We start from the raw sequence: 17596 nt of genomic DNA on the forward strand, positions 1-17596 counted from the left end.
CTGTGTCCACCCTGTCCCTTTCCTGGCCGAATTCTACCTACAGCTGTGAGAACTACATTAACATTTCTAGCAAAGTACAAAATGAAAGTTTACAGTCCTTCCCCCCCCCCCCAAAAAAAAAGGATACCGATCCCCTTTTCTTAGTAGACCACTGTCAGGTATCAGCCATTTTAAGTGATTACTCTCATATTTTCATACGTTAATCTGATTATAATTTTTTTTATATAATAGTTTTAGCTAATCAGACTATAAAGACTAATGCTGCGTTTACACGGAACGATTATCGTTTATCGATTATCGAATTTTCGCATCAATGATCACATTTGAGCATTAATCGTTTTGTGTAAAAACAACAAACGATCAAGCGACGATTGAGAAATCGTTCATTTTGATCTTTCAACATGTTCTCAAATCGCCGTTCACTAAAAATTTGTGTAAACAGTCTTACAAAGATTCACCCTATGTGAAAGATGGGCTTAGTTTTAACTATCGCAATAATCTTCCGTACGAGTTTTCTAACGATTTATTCGTCTAAATGCTGATTGTTATAAAAACCAAATTGTTGCTTCAAAATTGTTAAACGATCGATTGGGCGAATTATCGCTTCATGTAAACGCAGAATAACTTTAATCAGCAGTTTAGCAAAAACTACAAACCTTGGTTTCATTGCACAAGCCCACACATTGGATTGTACCATCTCCTGACACTGACCCTAAATGACTTCTAGTGTTGGTTGCTTCAAATTATAGTATTGAAAAGTTTAATAAACCCCACACAAGAAAACAATAAAATAAAAATGTGTAATACAGACAGTAATAATATCAACTGTGTCTAGAGAGTGTATTTTATTCCTGTATTCTATGCATTACTGCGCCATGAAGATCCATTAATCAGAGTCACCTGTGTCCACCGCACCTCTCTTGTAAGATAAGACTATAAGTAGTCCACTTGTGAAAAAAAGTTCAGTTTCCCTGCCACCACTAATTCCCTTATCAATGTCCGAGGGCAGGGCTAAGCCTGCATTTAGTGTAAACACTGTAAATACACATGCTTAGTGGATGACTGCAATCTTCATATTGACTCCAGTTACCTACGCTCTACAAACTCGGAACAAAAGTCAGCTATGGATTGCTGGAGGAGTCTTTACATCCTTTTAATAACCGCACCTGTATAGGTTTCAGAGAGTTATAAAGTAGGAATCAGATAATTATACAGTGGTGCCTTGGATTACGAGCATAATTCGTTCCGGGGCCGTGCTTGTAATCCAAATCCACTCTTAAACCAAAGCAAATTTTCCCATAAATCATAGAAATGCAGACAATTGGTTCCACACCCCAAAAATAATGATTTATTATTCTGAATAACATGTAAAACAGATGAAAGAAACATTCAGAAACATCAGAATATGTGATATTATAGGTTACTGTACAGTAATGGAGAGGATGGGAAATATAAGGGCTGACAGAGACTGCAGGGAGCATGAAGGTATGAGCGGGGCAGATGTGGGCACATACATGCAGCACTCTCTGTTCGGGGAGAGAGGGGTTACAGCTATGAAGAGATTACCTCCACAGTCCTGTTCCCTGATGCAAGCCCCAGCCTGAAGTGGATCTGCTATGATTTGGAGGGTGAGGGAGACTTCCTGGGTCAGAGTACAGGGCTGTAGACCCCGCTATGCAGACCATGCCCCTCTCCCGCTTCGCCTCCCACCCAGTACAGGGAGCTCTTAAACCAAAACAATGCTCTTAAACCAAGTTGCAATTATGAAAAACTGTGAGCTCCTAAACCAAAACGCTCTTAAACCAAGTTACTCTTAAACCAAGGTACCACTGTAATGAAGAATTTCACTTTTGCGAAGTTTGGGTAAATGTGCTGGTCCTCTGTAGTGCTTTTAATAAGAAGACCCAGGTAGCACAAGAAGTGTTAATCGTTACTTGACATAACTCTTAAGCACCATATCATCCTGGATTGTATATAGTTTTTTCATTTTGAAATCTTCCCATGTCATACTAAATGAGTTTACACCAGATTATGTAACCACTTTATTACTTAACCCTACTGTATTAAGGCCTGCGCACCAATTGCATTGTTGTTACTACTTCATGATTCTATACCGACATGTTATACTTCTTTATAACCTTAAAAATAAAGACATTTAAAAAAAAAAAAAAAAAAAAAGGATGACCCTGGAAAATACAGCTGAGAAATAACATTATGTATATAGATATAAGTATTAACAACATACTTGAAGAGTGTTTGTACATTTCAGATAACTGTTGTAAGGACTGTACCAGTTGGGATCTTGGCGTGGTCCTCGGTTCTTTAAGTACGACGAGATGTTGCTTTTGGCAATATTAATATGCTCATTTTGTGTTTCTTTTGCTCTTGTGTGAACACTGTCCAATTCTTTCTGCTTTTTTTAATTGTTTTCTCTGCCACACCTCTTTCCCTGCTGAGTTCCCTCTGGGTACTTACACAGTTAAATTTGTTTTGGTGATTTCTGTGACTGTCAGGTCTCCTCCCTGCCAATCAATGTGTTATGTTCCCAGTTGGAGATTCTGGACCAGCCCCCTGACCTGCTATAAAACATCTCCAGGGTATTAACCACTTGCTGGCTATTAAGTGTATTTTTTCTGTTTTACCTCTGATGTCCCCTAGTTTTGACCTAGCTTGCTTATTTTGTGTGTGTGTGTGTGTGTGTGCGTGTTGTCTGGGTTTTGTGTGCCACCTATCCTAGGTCAGGGACTGGCACCAACTTGTCCGCAGCAGCCTAGGGCTGATTGTGGCGAGTAAGCAGGGACAGTGGGCGGAGACAAGTGCAGGGTCCACTGTCTGTGTCTTACCTGTTCCTACCCTGATTGGTGCCACTAGTTTGTAACAACTGTCCATTGAATGCTCAGCTGACATCTGTCTCTCCTGACCCACAATATAAATGCATGCTATGGTCGTGCATGAGTTCTTAACAGAAAGAGAGAGATGTAAGCTGCTGCCAGTTGGTGGTTTATTTCCTTTAGGAATAAAGGGAAGGATTAGAGATGAGCGAACCGGGTTCGGGTTCAGGTCCATCCGAACCCGAACGTTCGGCATTTGATTAGCAGTGGCTGCTGAACTTCGATAAAGCTCTAAGGTTGTCTAGAAAACATGGATACAGCCAATGACTATATCCATGTTTTCCACATAGCCTTAGGGCTTTATCCAAGTTCAGCAGCCACCGCTAATCAAATGCTGAAAGTTCGGGTTGGGATGGACTCGAGCATGTTTCAGGTTCGCTCATCTCTAGGAAGGATCACATATGTTGAAATTAAATAGCTTTTTCTTCTTTCCCCCACCATCTGCTATCAGGGCAGAGGGGAGTCATTCACATATTAAAAATGCTTTGTGGGTTGTCCTGGGCAAGCATATAATGATCGCAATAACCATAGTTAATGACTATTATTTCATGTAATAGGATGAACGATTTTAGATTTACCGGGGAATTAAAAAAAATGCTTTGTCTAATACTATGCTTAGCGTTGTGCATTTCATGTAAAATTTTTGAGTCATCTGAGAAATCATGACAGCCAGCCAACAATCTATAATCTATATAAACTATGGGGGAAATGTATCATTGTTTCACATATGTCTTTTGAAGTAAAGTCGCAAATCTTTGCAAAGTCACTTCATTTACACCACTTACTTACATCTGTTCTCAGAATAGGTTTATTGGTACATATGTTTTCAGTGCCACTGTTAATTTACCAAATTCAACTTTTAAAAAAAATGGCGCAAAAAGGTACAAAATTGTGCAAAGCCACTTCAGTCCAGACCACACTTTCAAATGGAGAAAATTAAACTTAAAGTTTTAGATGCACCATTTTAATGGGTGAAATAGCGCAGCTGCTTGCTTGCTCCAAATTTATGAGGGTGCCTGTACCATCTTGAGAATTTTCGCTCTAAGGGTATAAACCCACACACCGTATATGCAGCGTATTTACTACTGCGATATGCAGCAAACACGCAGCAAATACGCAGCAGATTAGATCTAAATAACTGAACACAGCATCAAATCTGCACCATCAAGTCTGCTGCGTATTTGCTGCGTATCTGCTGCGTATACGGTGTGTGGGTTTGTACCCTAAAAGTCAAAACCTAGACTACTTTCTATTTAGAACAATTTTGATAAATTCCCCCTTATGTCCCTGTGATGTGTCAAATGTTTTTCTTAATAACAAGTACGCTTCATTAAGTACAACTTTGATTTCATTTGATTTCCGTCCACATCAGAGGCTCCACCTACCATCACCTGCAGCAGTCAAATAGCGCATTTCATTAAACTAACTGCACATGAATGATCGCACAACACATAGAGAAATGGGAAGTTAGCTGAGTAAACACAAACACACCCACTTGTTGTCATTACTAAGTTCTGGTTTGGGTCTTTGGAGATATTGCGCAGAGATACAACATCCTCTTTATGTTTAATGTTACAACAACCACATAAAATGTTCACTTCCTCTTCTGATTATGTCATGTGCATTGTCATTGGAAATAATCCTGTCAACATAAAATTTCTCTAGGTGAGGAACTGAACAAGTGCGGCTTTCACTGCAACTCCATTGTGGGTTTTCTAGCAGTCTGCCATTCGGGGGGGGGGGGGGGGTATATATACGTATAATAATTACAAGCAAATATTTTCATGATATATTTTAAAGTGCAGAAAAATGGTGCAAAAATCATTGGTGAAAATTAAAAAGTACAACATGTAAACATACCTTTTTATAAGTACATTTTCTTAAGGTGATTGGTAAAAAAAAAAAAATTAGCATTAAACCCTTAGATTTTCAGCATGCTGTACCAACATATCAGATATCAATGTGCAGTGCTATAAAACTGTATTTCCCTTTTCCATATCACTTTATAGTTTTTTGATTTTTAAAAACAGTTAAAATATGTATGATGCTTTTAATCTGCTTACACTAAGAAAAGAAAAACAAAATAATGGTGCACCCACAAATGTAGTTCAATAATACAGAATTACATATTTTATTTAGCTCTCATGTATAACAAACATTACAGCAACTTGGACAAACACTTAAAAAAACACTAAAAAACCAACACAGGTGAACCTCCCCAAATCCTAAAATCTCATCAGAGCCCCTGGTCCAAAAATATGCAATACACCTATATCGTGCTGACTGTATATACTATACATCCCTATGCTTAAATTGCTAGTGCCAAAATAAATAACAATTCCTTTATATAATACAAAATGCATGGTAACCCAAATCAATATCATCAAGGGATCTGTCAGTGGGATAGACCCTACGCGTGTCGTCACTTGCTGTAACTTTTTCAGAGATAATGGTCCAATGATACCTACTCTCTTATAAACTCCTATGCGCATATATTGCCTTGCATTATATATGCATAAACAATATATATATAATATTACCAGTCTGATCAGGGAGAAAATCACCTGCTCATCAATCATGGCGCCCCATTGCTATGTATGGACACCTTTTGCAATAGATGCAGCTCTGAAAAATAAAAAATGGAAAATGTATTTTTCTAATTCTAAACAAGCCCTTTAAAGAAGTTTTATTATATTAGGTGAATGCAACCATGTCGGCAAATAGCTGTTTTTAAACTATTGCTGCATGTAAGGAACAAACTTATATATATATTCAGATCACCCTTGTGAGACAGTAACTGTCCTGTTAAAGTTTACATCACCCTATTACAGACACAACTGTGATCTTGTGTAATTTGCCAACAGTATATCACATGACTGTTGAGTCATTTTAACAGGACGGCTTCAGTTTGGACCCATTGCAGGTTTTATTGCATACATTTCCTTTGTGAAGCCCTGACACTAAAGTATGTTCAAATAAAAACTTTGATCAGATACATTTTATAGTTTTCTGAATAATGTCCACTTATTTTTTTTTCCATTAAAAGCACAAATCATCAAATAATGTTCTGTTATTAGTATACCTTTACATAGGGGGTTACTTTTACATAGGGGGTGACTTCTCAAGATAAACACAAGTTATGTTTTCTTAAAGGTGTACTCTGAAGACTAAAATTTTGGGGCACATTTATCATTGAGTGCTTTTTTTTTTTTTTATGGACAGCTAATTTTAAACTTTGCTGGTTTCCAGCCACTGAATAAATCCATGTGCCAATGCACCTCTTGATACCTCCAGCATAAAGGCAGCTTATGCACAATAGGCTAAGAAATCTCAGAGCTGGCATAGATTTTATTGCTTAAGCTAATTGGGGTGCAAATACTGCTAAATTTTGCCCATGGAGAGAACACTCTTCACAATGTGCAATGCCATACACCCTCCCTGCCCCTTCTCAGACCATGTGGCGCACAAGGCACAAACTAGAAAAAAGTTTTTACACACAAAGGGGTGTCCTTGCATAAAAATTGTAGCTTTTTTTCCCAAGTTTGTGTTAGGCGCAGACATTGATAAATGTGGGCTTTTATGTTTAATACATTGCTTTAATAGAGTTTTATAACTTAGTAATATAACTATTTTAAAAAAATGTTTAGTTTTTAAGGGGAGCAGGCCCTCTCTGTTGCTACCAATGTTTGTGTCTAAGACCTGCAGTTCCCAATACCCCACTCTGTTCTAGCACTGCCACAAAGCAGGGTCCCCCCACCCCTGCACTGTATATTATTGTATATAGTACCCGGGGGGGGAGGCTACCTGACATGACTACTGCTCAATCACCACTCAATGGGCTAAAAGAACATTATATACTGTATATAATAATATACAGTGCACAGGGGTAACCCTGCACTGTATACTGTTGTGTGGTAGTGCTAGAACAGATGCCTTAGTTATAATAATGTAACTTTAGCTTTGGCTGTCCAGGCATGATGGGAATTGTAGTTTTATAACAGCTGAAGAGTTTGACACCTGTGCTGTACAATGCAGACAATGCCTGGAGATCATGTGGACCTTTTGCATTATTAAGACAGTGGACAGAAACTGGATTGTGATGGGCACAGATCAGGCTGGATGGAAGTGAAAGGCAGGCAGAAGACAGCATTTTTTGCAACCTGAAATTTTTGTGTTGGACAAAACAAATAAGAAAGCAGCTTGGCTACAGGTTTGAATGAAGATTTTTTTTTTATTATTATAGTTTTGTCTCTACAACTCCTTATGTAAACATATGCATCGCCATGGAAAGAGATGACAAACTCTGTTTACTGTTTCCTGCAAACATACTTCCATCTGTCCCTCTCTGTTCCTTACATACATTTTGTAGCTTAGCAAGAAATAACAGATAAAAGGGAATCTGACTGCAATATCAGACTACACAGGATTTGTTTGTTGTCTATGGAGGCACGTGGGATATTACATCAACCAAGACCTGCTGCTGTGTTAATGCATATTTCAATTTAGACAGTTTAAGACAATAAGAAAAATAGTTGTGAATTAGTTGTGCACACCGCCTTTAACGTTGAATAAGATTTGTAGCAAGTATGGGGAATTCCGGGCTGGTGTGATTTTTGGCAAAGTGTCCGGGAGGATGAAAGAAATAAGATGGAGTCACCTTTCTTGCTCAAGAGCTGGTGCCGGTATTCCGCAGCTCCAGACCCCGGACGCTTCTTGGAAAAAAAAGGGGCCTGGGACGTGATGTTCCAGGTCCGCTCAGCCAGGGGCCCTGGCATGTCTTTATTGTAAAAGTATTTTAAAAGTTACATATCTATACATTGCAAGTGGACAATTTACATGTAAGTCGTAAAAGAAGTGTATTAACTGTTATTGATTTATTAATTTATTATGTTACCATAATGTGTTAAATATGAACAATTTCAACCTGGTATTGCATAGTAATGGTGGATGTTAACCTAGTCTTTCCACTAGATGGCCTCCCTGGATCTCTGATAGTTAAAAGGAAGTTTTCCTTGCAGTGTTTTTCATTGCACTATAAACACAGTCTTTGCTTATTATTATTTCCAGTACATGTGTAGATACCACAGTAATATTATACTTTCATAATGGTACCAGATAATGGTACTTGATTTCTGTTTTAATTGTAGGACTATTTAAATAAAGATGGTCATACACCTTCAATAGCTGTCAGCAGAACATTAGTTTTCTCATAATGTGCTCCCCCCCAATCCCCCATAAACTCTGCCAAGTGTTCACGAGTAAAGAGGCTAAACTCCATTGGCAGCAGCTTATTTCCCAGAGTACAAAGGGATAGGGCAGTTAAAATCCAACATAGTGGTTGGAAGGCTGAAATCAGGGGTTTCGGCTGACTCTTTATCCTAATTAGTAAAAATGTACCTCCAGAGGAATTCTGTAATAGAAGCATTTTCTTCAGACAAGATTTTTCTCCTGTTATAAAACCTCTTCCTTTACCTACATGCAGGGCAACTGTATGGGAGGGAAAGGGTGAGATGGGTTGAACCTGTGAGAGACAGCTAAGATATCATCCCAGAACTTTTAACATGGTTTAGACTGCTCATTATAGCTTTGCCATGGCTCCTATGCTGCTGCTGCAGTTTTTTAGGCTGCGCACAAACACCATGCAGGTTCTCCTCATCTATTTTTACAAACACCATAGACCAGTGCTTCTCAATTCCAGTCCTCAGGCCTCACCAACAGGTCATGTTTTGAGGATACCCCATACAAAGGACACCTGTGGTAATATCTGATGCACTGAGTATAATTATATCACCTGTGAAATACTAAGGAAATCCTCAAAACATGACCTGTTGGTGAGGCCTGAGGACTGGAATTGAGAAGCACTGCCGTAGTATTCCCCCAAAAATTATTTTTGCATTAATATGTTGCGCATCCATAGCTTTCCAATATCAATTTATTATGGATATTGCACAGTTTTGCTGTTTATCTAGGTGCATTCACCCCCACCAACTGCATAAAACCATCAAATCTTAGTCCAACCCGACACCACTCCCTGCTCCTGGCCCCCACCCTCCGTGTCGGAATCACGTGTCCTCCGTTTTTTCAATGGGCCGGGTTAACGCTTCTAACCCAATCCACCGAAGTGAAAGGGGAAACTGACAGGGGTGATTGCTGTTAGAGAGGGAGACAGTGATCAGTGCAGCTGTCACTGTCTACCTCTCTAACAGAAGCCACCCCGTCACTTGCACCATTTGCCCCCCCAGCCCCAGAGCATTGTTCCCCCCCCCCCCCCCGACTGTGATTTCCCCCCCCCCCCCTGCCCCGTCACTCACCCGCGGCATCCCCCGCCCCAGTTCTCACCCACAGCAAGCTTCGTCCACTAGCTCTGGGAGACCAACCTAAAAATTACAGATTTAGCTTGAAGAGCAGATATCTGCAAAACAGTACCATACATAACAACCAGATAAAGTGCCAATCCTCATGAACACTTGTTCTTTTATTTTCTTTTTATTTATTAAATGTAATTGTTTTTATTTAACTTTTGCCTGAGCGGTTTTTAAAAGCACTTAGTGACATGCTTTACAGCAAGCCTCATGGACACAAAGCCATTCCTGCCATGAGGCCACACAGGCGGCAGATTTTATGGAGTAGCTATAAATTATATTGTCTGCTACACACCACTGACTTCATTGAGCCCATGACCTGCTGGACACATAAAAATAAGAATAATATTTATTTGTATAGTGCCAACAGATTCCGCAGCGCTTTTTTAGGTAGAATACAAGGAAGTCTGGACTGTAAACACTCTGCAAGTATTGTTATATGCTTAAGACATCACTACACTACAGTGATCACTACCCCTTTTAACCTTAGACTCTTAGGCCTTATTCACACGTCCTGTGAAATTGTCCGTGGTCGTGGATCGCAACCACGGACAATTTTAGGGCCCATTTAAGGGAATGTGGCCATTCACATGATCTGTGCTGTGACCCACACCACAAAAAAAAAGGACATGCCCTAGTGCGGATCGTGGCAGGGATCACTCCCCGCTGCCTGGCCGCAGAGATGACAGGAGAGCATGATGTGCTCTCCTGTCATCTCATCTACTACTCACCTACTCCCAGTGCTGGCCGGCTTCATGTTCACCAGAAGTGGCCGGAACTACGCTGCCTTCTCCTGGCAGCGTAGTCTAGGCCACTTCCGGTGAGCGCATGTAGCCCGTCATTGCGGGGAGTAGTTGAGTAGTAGGTGAGATAACAGGAGAGCACATCATCTCTGCGGCCAGGCAGTGGGGGGGGGGGGGGTAATCCGTAGCGGGCAGCGGTGGGGCCTCCGGCTAGGGGATTTGTGTGAATAAGCCCTTATAGGTCTTTTATTTTTTTCACCTACAGGGCTATATGGGGTGTCATTTTTTTGTGTCATGATCTCTAGTCTTTATTAGTTTCAGATTTGTGTAAGATTGATAATTTTTTTTTTTTTATGAAATGTAATAAATCATCAATCCTAGCATCTGTTTACCGCTTTTTGGTTACGCCCTTCACCCCATGTGATATGAAGTGAGCTCAGCTCCTGTGCTCACTTCATATTGCTGCCAGACCCACTGGTGTACTGGTATGTCATGGGTCCTTAAGGAGTTAAATGGAGCACAAGCTGTAATGGTAGGATGATCATGAATAAGATCACCATGAGTAGACACAATGCATTTACTCTTGTATGTATCAGGTGCCTTTATTCTTGGAAAAGCAATTAAGGTTGAAGAATTGGTTACACACTGGTGGAAACTTTAAAACCTTTTCTGTCTTGGAAGGTAGTGCATGACCAGGGTGATTAATGGTGGAGCTGGATTGTAAATGCAGTTAATCTGCAGGTTTTCTGCACAACCCCCTTACTTATGATTTTCTTATATGCAAAAGAACACTCCAGAGACACCATTTTAGGTCTCAACGTAGTGAGCTAGCCAGACCTTCCTTTTAGGAAAGAACAACCAGACCAAGGAAGGTATCCATCCAAAGACAGCTGTTTTGGGATATTTGCCCCTCATCAGTGTGGAGTAGGTTTCTGGCTAGTGGGAGCAATGCTAGTAAGTGCAAAGAGATGATGCTTGACCTCAGGGAGATCAACCAAAAACACCACAGAGACACCATCACAGGTCTTGACTGGAGCTATTCCTTGGCCTGTTTTTTGCTTCCCGGAGGAAGGTCTGGATAACTCACTACGTTGAGATCTGTAATGGTGTCTCTGGAGTGTTCTTTTGCATATTTGATTTCCCAGGGGGCAATGTCCTAGAATACACTCACGTCGAGACCTGTGATGGTGTCTCTGTGGTGTTTTTGGTTGATCTCCCTGAGGTCAACCATCATCTTTTTACTTATGATTTTCAATAGGCTGGGGGGGGGGGGGGGGGGGGTTGATGGGGCAGTGTAGGCACTATTTAAGGTTTCGCTTGAAAAACCTAGAATCGGCCCTGCTTGGGCATAGACAACAATAGACAAGAGTCTGTCCCATTGAGATGAATGTGAAACATACCTGAGCCTTCTCCGTGACCTTTTGAAGAGGTCATTCCATACCATAAAAACATTATTTAAACAGTAGGTAATTTTCTGATGATGCATTCCCTTTAAGCATAGTATTTTACTAGCAGACATATTCATGTCTATACAGATGCGCCTGTTGCTGCATAATTCATATTGGTGATAATAATTTGTGACATGCTTTTATCGACTGCTTTCAGATACTGAGAACTTTTCTCCTACTTTCTCAGTTTAGTAATTTATTCAGTATGCAAATGTTCAGTAGAGACATTAAAGGTGTCAGACAACTGAAACCAGTGTAGTTCTTGTACTTATCTAAACATATCTGTGTTGCTAATAATATATCCTAAATATCCTGGTGTTATTCTCATTCTATCCAGTATCTTGTATTTATTGTACCTATATTACTAATATATCATCTTTTCCTCATTATATCTCACCACTCCTAAGCACAAAATTATGGACAGGACACCTGAAGAAGCGCCTTGATGTGCCACCCTGACTAATTATAGAATGCCATTGGAAAGACTGCAGTTTGCCAGAACCAACTCCTCAGACTTTCCAGTGCACTGGTGACTGTAGCAATCAAACCAGAGCTTAACTTTAAATGGGCAAGAACTCCTGCTAGCTAACTACTTGTCCGTCTGATCCCATGAATACTGACCTTTAGTACTACTTGATTTGGCCCTGTTCAAACCATCTTTTTGCATCTTGTCGAAAGGTGTTTTGTTTTTCTTTTTCCTAATTTGAAAACAGAAGTACTTTTAAAACAGGATGCCTATCCTTTTGCCTCCTGTTGCCACTGATTTCTGTGTTAAAAAATAACAGACCTATCTGGGCTTGCAACATCTCCATGGCCTGTTGCATTCTGTTATAATGGTAAATTTGCCACCAAAAACAAAATGGTACGTTTCAACAGTATGTAAAGTGTGGTATCAGTCTAGCCTTAGGTCATCTGTCTAATATCTGACAACCTCTAGAGGGTGCAGTACTTGGTGCCGCAGGATAAACATGCTGGTTTTGAAAAGTTATTAGGAGTGCGATCAGGGGTGAATTAACCTTACCATAGTGCCCGGGCCCCCCACCCCATTGTAACAATGGCAGCACTAGCGTGGTGTTGATAGTACAGGATAGATAATATCATGATGCTTAGATCTGTTCAAAATTGCAGTTAAAAAGCAGCAATTTTTTTTGCAAATCATGGCAGAACTATAGCCAGGAGACAATACACCACTAAAAATATAAGTCTTTTTGGGTGGCCATGGGCTCCCCAGGAGCTCAGGGACCCGGGCTACCGCCCGAAAAAGGACTTATTATAATGCACTGCTCAGTGAGATATAGGCCTCATGCATACTATGGTCGTGCAGCTTCATTCATAGATCTTCACCATCGAAGCTAGATGAAATTTGGAGAAGTCACGATTGCAAAGCTGACCTAGAATTTAGTTTAGAATTTTCTTCCAGTATAGGCAAAGAAAATCTACATGGCAACTGTATCTCTCCATATGGGTTTTCTATTTGAATGATGATTCATTGAACAATATGACTAATTTTGAACGTTTTTATTTTCTAGATGTATGCAGTGGAAAAGTAGCCCACGTGATCGTCGTATAATTTAGACTACTGGCTTCACACCAGGATTTCATTTCTTAGTAAGGTAAGTTTCCCTTTATGGTGACAGTATTTGACAAGTCCAAGCAAAGCTATTCTGTCTCAGACTGACTAATCAGCAGTGTCAGTGCCGCGCTTCATTATGGTCAGATAAAGCAAAATGCAGAGTAATATTGGGCCCTGCTTTCTCTAATACCTTACTAGGCTCCACAGTTAGTGTGTCTAGGCTAAATATCAAAGAGATCTATTAACAGGTTAGAAATAACTAGCCTGCTGATGATGAAAAACTACTGCCCCCAATGCACTGAACCTCCCCGGCCGCCCCACCCCTCCTAATGAATATCAGCAGAGTGGTCCGGGGTAAATTGGCACACTGGGGCGGTAGTCTGTTATCCTTAGAACCCTGTGCACTATAGAGACATATCAGCAGGTTATATTATTCTAACCTGCTAATAGTTTCCTTTTAATGGGGAGTATGAAAGGAGAAGATATTATTCGCATCTGTCAATAGTAGGGGTGGATGCAAATAGGCCAGGGGCAAAGGAGAGAAGCAGAAGGGTTAGGCTCTTATAGCGGTGGATTATGCCCTTTGGGTACTTGAGTTTAATGTACATGTTTTGAAATTTGCTGATATTTCGGCAGTGGAGCTCGTCATGGGGGTAAAAACATTATGGGAGACGTTTATTATTTCCTCGGGGTGGGGGGGAGGAAGTATCTGATCCAGCTGATGGATTGCCCGCTCAGCCAGTCACTGACTGCAGTGGTGTCCCGCCCCAGTGACTGGCTGAGCGGGCAATCCATCAGCTGAGTCATGATGATGCAACAGCAGAAGCTGAAGGAGGTTAGCGGTGGTCTGGGAGTGGTAAAGCGGTGCTACAGGGGCCTGGGATGGTTGAATATTATGTTCTTTTTTTATATTTCCACCTACCTGCTGCCTGTACAGGATTTTTTTTTATTTTTTCCGGGCTTCTCATTTAACTCCTTAAGGACGGGGCCCATTTTCGTTTTTGCGTTTTCGGTTTTTCCTCCTTGTGTTTAAAAGGCCATAGCACTTGCATTTTTCCACCTAGAAACCCATACGAGCCCTTATTTTTTGCGTCAATAATTGTACTTTGCAATGACAGGCTGAATTTTTGCATTTGGTACACTACGAAACCAGAAAAAAATTCAAAGTGTGGTGCATTTCTTTTATTTGGGGGAACTGTGTTTTTACGCCATCGCCCTGGGGTAAAACTGACTTGTTATGCATGTTCCACAAGTCGTTACGATTAAAACGATATATAACATGTATAACTTATATTGTATCTGATGGCCTATAAAAAATTCAAACCATTGTTAACAAATATACGTTCCTTAAAATCGTTCCATTCCCAGGCTTATAACGCTTTTATTCTTGGGTCTATGGGGCGGCCCCGCGCGGCGGCCCCGCTTTGAAGTGCCGCGATCCCGGGTGCCGCGTGTAGCCCGGGACCACCGCTATTAGCGGGCACGGTCTGATCGCCGTGCCCGCTAATTAGCTAATCGGAGGCAGCTGTCAAAGTTGACAGCTGCCTCCGATTACCGGAGGCAACGTTTCCCTGGTGTCTAGTGGGGGAGATCGCTCCTCCGTTACTGATGCCGGCCGGGGACGCGTCCAAGATGGCGCCGTCCTTGGCTCGGCACTCGTTCGTTTTCGGCTGCAGCAGCCGAAAGCAAACGAGTGCCGATCTCATGGATCTCTGCAGCATATCTATGCTGCAGAGATCTCAATGAGAGATCACAGTGTATATACTAGAAGTCCCCTAGGGGGGCTTCTAGTATATGTGTAAAAAAAAAAAAAAAAAGTGTTGTTAATAGTAAAAAGCCCCCTCCCCTAATAAAAGTCTGAATCACCCCCCTTTTCCCAGGTTTTAAATAAAAGTAAACAAATAAATAAATAAATAAACATGTTTGCTATCGCCGCGTGCGTAATCGCCCGAACTATTAATTAATCACATTCCTGATCTCGTACGGTAAACGGCGTCAGCGCAAAAAAAATCCCAAAGTGCAAAATTGCGCATTTTTGGTCGCATCAAATCCAGAAAAAATGTAATAAAAAGCGATCAAAAAGACGTATATGGGCAATCAAGGTACCGATAGAAAGATCAAATCATGGCGCAAAAAATGACACCTCGCACAGCCCTATAGACCAAAGGATAAAAGCGCTATAAGCCTGGGAATGGAGCGATTTTAAGGAACGTATATTGGTTAACAACGGTTTGAATTTTTTACAGGCCATCAGATACAATATAAGTTATACATGTTATATATCGTTTTAATCGTAACGACTTGAGGAACATGCATAACAAGTCAGTTTTACCCCAGGGTGAATGGCGCAAAAACACATTTCCCCCAAATAAAAGAAATGCGTTTTTTTTTTTCAATTTCACCACACTTCGAATTTTTTTCTGGTTTCGCAGTGTACTTTATGCAAAAATTCAGCCTGTAATTGCAAAGTACAATTAGTGACGCAAAAAATAAGGGGTCATGTGGGTTTCTAGGTGGAAAAATGCAAGTGCTATGACCTTTTAAACACAAGGAGGAAAAACCGAAAACGTAAAAACGAAAATGGGCCATGTCCTTAAAGGGTTAAAGCTAATGCTACAACATATTTGACCATGGATTTTTAGCCCTAAATCCCTGCCCTCCGGTCCTATTTCAGACAAATAACACTTCTAGATTTCTGCCACATAGTTTTTTGGAGATGAACATTTAATGGCTACTCTTGCACCTTTTTATATTTATTAACCCCTTAACAGTTTGAGTCTTACTCAAGCTGATGGCCAACAGTTTAGCCCAAGCCCAACTGGTGCTAATCACTGCACCCCCGCCATCAGAAGCAGAGGAGTCCATTCCTCGCAGTTTAGGTCTATACATGGGTCAATCTCTGTTGACCACGGCATAAAAAGAGAATGACAGGTGTTAAGTTCCCTCTATCATTCTCTGCACTGCTATGCTAGTCATACACGGCCAGAGTCCATTCCCAACAGGTAACTGTTTATAGGCCATGATTTTTTTTTATTGACAATAGGGGAGCTCCTTCTGCCACTGTTCTTTCTAGAGCAGCAGGATTCCATGTGAGATACACAGCCAGGACCATGCTGCCATTTCCAGGAGCAGATGTGAGTCTGTTCCCTGCAATTAACTCTTCACATTCTGGGCAGTCAATAGTGAGCAGCATGTAAAGAAACTAACAGGGAAAGGAGACCCCCTCACTGCTATGAATACACAGGTATATCATTGCCATGGCAGCTGGGAGTCTGACAAATGCCCCTAGGGCTGGCATGACTATAATGTATTTTTGGCTGTGCAAGAGGCATAGCCTTTGGGTGCCTTTACACAGAGAGATTTATCTGACAGATTTGTGAAGCCAAAGCCAGGAATGGGTTTGAGAAGAGGAGAAATCTCAGTCTTTCCTTTCTGATCTGTTCTGTTCCTGGCTTTGGCTTCAACAGTCTGTGAGATAAATCTCTCTGTCTAAAGGCACCCCTAATTTAGTAAATTGCATGTCAGACAATTGATACACAATTATGGGGACAGCTATCTTGACCTTTACCACTTTGCGCTTTAAAAACAAATTATAGAGGAAAACGCTATACTAAAATACTAAACATTTATATTAGGGTATATCAGGATTGTAAATGCTGCTCTGGACAGCTTGTAATTTTGAATTGTTCACTGTGATGAAATGTAATTACAAAGATACTCAACAGTAATCACTGCAGACTGCATGTAGCATTCTAGAAGACTTCTCGCCTTATTTATGTGAGCAGCACAAGCACTAAGGAGGCCAGCTTGCATTGTCTCCCAAATAAAACATTGTTTTATCAAATAAAAAAGATACAGATATTCTGAAATCTCCATACAATCTTTGTATTCTCCATCAGTTTGGGGTATCTTTTCTTAGAACTCTGCATTGTGCCATTACTCTGTTATTCTTCCTAAAAGAGGTGTGTTCCCACAGTACAAGGAAGGAGATTGATCAGCTCACCTCAAACCCGTGTAGTCCGGCTCTAGGACAATATAAAAAAGGGGGGGGGGGCACGTATCCCAGCATTAGCTGGACGCTGTATTCACAATGCAAAGAAGGAACTCAGTGCATGGACCAGCACTGCCAGACATGTAGACAAAGCAACACATAACTTTTATTCCATTGGTGCAGCTAAAATAATAAAACCAACGTATTTCACGCTGTGGCACTTAATCATGGTATCCATGATAAAGGACCATGGCACAAAACGCTTTGGTTTTATTTTAGCTGCACCTATAGAATAAAAGTTATGTGTTACTTTATCTACATGTCTGAGTTCCTTCTTTCCATTGTGTTCCCGCAAAGTCTTGCACGGTCGACACTGATATTGACAATATTAGAATGCATTGATGTATGGCGGGAACAGGGCAGTGATGTGCTGCACAGCTGTTACAGCCAGTTTTTAGTTCTCTCATTTATTTCTAGGAGTAATAACTTAAGAAACATCCAGGGCAGATGCTCCAAAATAGTTATATTCTATAAGAAAACAAGTATGTCCGTAGTAGTTACAGGTCCTGTTTAACTGGCAGCACACTT

At 40.8% G+C, this 17596-nt stretch overlaps 1 protein-coding gene across 1 annotated transcript in view; it reads left to right on the forward strand.

Moving 5' to 3' along the window:
* Nucleotides 1-12973: 12973 nt before the first annotated feature.
* PLD1 (phospholipase D1) overlaps nt 12974-17596 on the forward strand; it is a 135223-nt gene continuing 130600 nt past the window's right edge. The window contains exon 1 of the mRNA XM_069975187.1: nt 12974-13057. The gene's annotated coding sequence lies outside the window, so the exon portion shown is untranslated. The remainder of the gene's footprint in view (nt 13058-17596) is intronic.

The sequence above is a fragment of the Dendropsophus ebraccatus genome, chromosome 6 (genome assembly GCF_027789765.1).
Source record: "Dendropsophus ebraccatus isolate aDenEbr1 chromosome 6, aDenEbr1.pat, whole genome shotgun sequence".
NCBI lineage: Eukaryota > Metazoa > Chordata > Amphibia > Anura > Hylidae > Dendropsophus > Dendropsophus ebraccatus.